Below are 2,511 nucleotides of genomic sequence, written 5' to 3'. Positions count from 1 at the left end.
CGCATACTTTGAATAAAATATTTGTTATCATTCTCTTGAAATAAATGTGTTTTTTTCTTGAAAAAATACCGGTTTCATATGTATACACCTGGTATTATTAATGCTAATATTATAATTATGTTATATTATAACAGTCTTATTGATATCTTGATCCGCATTTGAAGAAATTAAAGAAAGTGTCGATTTTAATGATATTTGAATAAAATATTTTTTTTTTTATAAAAGTTCATTTTTTAATTGAAAACCCTATTGTTGTATTTTAGGTTTGGAATTCAACTCGTTTGGATACAAACCCAATTATTTGGTTGAAAAATTAATTATTTTGTTGAAACTGTAACTATTTTGTAAAAAAGTCCTCTTTTCTATCAAAAATTCAACTACTTTGTTAAAAAAAAATTTTTTATTTTTATTAGAAGGTTCATCTCTTTCGTTGAAAATTTAACTATTCTGATGAAAAAATGTTTTATATGTTGTTGAAAATACATTTTTGAAACTGACAATTAATCTATACCGTTTTTGGTTAAAAACTAATCTTCAGTTAAAAATTTAACTATTTGGTGAAAAAAAGTATCTTTTTTAGTTCAAAGTTCAACTTTTTGGTTGAAAAATCATGTCTTTTGTTGAAAATTCATCTTTCTTTATAGAAATTAAATTGTTTTATGGAAAATTTATACTTTTTGGTTAAAAATTACATTTTTCGGTTGAAATAGGATTCATAATTATAGTAGAAAATTCAACTATTTGCCTTTAAATTAAGTCTTCCTTTTTTTTGTTTAAAATTCAGCTTTTTTGTAGATAATACTCTTTTTGACTTTAAAATTAAATAATTTCGTGGAAAGTTCATGTATTTTGTTCAAAATTGACCTTGTTTGGTAGAAATTTGATCTTTTTGGTTGATAATTTATCATTTTTGGTTAAAATTCAATTGTTCGGTTGAAATATCAACTGTACATCTTCTTTGATTTAAAAGTCGATTATTTCACTAAGAGTTAAACTACTTTGGAAAAAATACGTTTTTTTAACAAGGTTTTATAATTATGGTAAAAAATGTAACTATGTGGTAGATATTTAACTTTTTGTAGATAATTCGTCTTTTTGACTATAAAATTAAATAATTTCGTTAAAAATTCATGTATTTTGATTAAAATTTGTCTTTTTTTTGTAGATGATTAATTTTGTTGGTGGAAAATTCATCTTATTGGTTGAAAATTTAACAACTTTGTTGGAAATCCGTGTTTTCTGTTAAAATTATTTTTCTTTATCAGAAAATGTAACTATTCTAGGATTGATTAAACATTAATCGTGTATATTGGTTAAGTTGTAAAATCGTTTTTTTTTTATAGAACTTTAATCTTCTTGATCGAAAGTTCAACTCTTCGCTTGAAAATTTGACAATCAATTTTTCATCACAGTTTTTATTTTGAAATTGAACTATTCCATTTTAAAAAATTCGTTAAAAAGTAAACTTTTTGTTTGAAAATTCATATATTCTGTTAATTAGATTTTTTTCCTAAAATCATCGAAAGTAAAAGCAAAAGAGAAAGTTTCTGAAAGAATGAACCTCAATTCTGAATAACACTGAAATGCTCGAAATACACTCAGGGTCAATTTGACCCTGTCACTGACTTTGACCAAGAACTGAGCCTAGGTGCTTCAAAAAAAGGCGGTAACGTAGCCATGGGACGATAGTTTGATGTCTCGACTATAGGTTTAGACAGGTTCTGTAGCATCCTGAGTCATCAGTTGTCGTTGAGCAGCGATTGAAATCGGAGTAGGGTCAAAGTGCCAAAAACTGTTTTTAAAACTGATGCAAGTGTGCATATTAGCTATAGTGCATGATGGAGTACAATTTGCGTTAGTGTGTCCGCAATGCTTTGTTGCAAGAAGACGATGAGGACGATTTTGGCGGCAATGCTTCTAGCGAAGAGGATCATATTTCGAATCAGTCAAGATCGGAATCTGAAGAGTCTGAATCCGATTATTCTTAGCCGGGGATGTAGAAGAGGAGACTCTGGACAGGCGAATAGCACAGCAGCGCGAGCAAGCAGCAGGAGGCAGGAGGCCGTCAATATAATTATGCATAATCTTGGCGCAACAGAATTTTTTGCTCTTTTTAATTTTTCATAGTAAAATAAAAATATTTTTCACTCATGTATATGAAGAAACTACGATTTTTACACCTTATACATAAGTTTTGTCAGTATGCAAAATAAATACCTTTTTTTAGATATAATATGGTACTATTGTTTTATTCTTATGGATACTTCGAGAGTATCCACCTCAAACTTTGGGTAAAAATTAAAAAAGTTATGATTTTTTAAATTAAATTTCACTTTTTTCAAAAATGCTTTTTTTTGCGAATTTTTTTAGGTACGAGGGTAGTTCAATAAGTCCTTAGAATGAAGTATCAAAACAATTTTTTTTTGGGTAAATTTTTTTTAATTTTTCAACATAATCTCCTTGGAGCTCTATACACTTGGTCAATCGCTTTTCAAGTTTTTTTAATCCTTC

The sequence above is a fragment of the Belonocnema kinseyi genome, chromosome 7 (genome assembly GCF_010883055.1).
Source record: "Belonocnema kinseyi isolate 2016_QV_RU_SX_M_011 chromosome 7, B_treatae_v1, whole genome shotgun sequence".
In the NCBI taxonomy this organism is placed as follows: domain Eukaryota; kingdom Metazoa; phylum Arthropoda; class Insecta; order Hymenoptera; family Cynipidae; genus Belonocnema; species Belonocnema kinseyi.
This window is presented reverse-complemented; position numbering follows the sequence as displayed.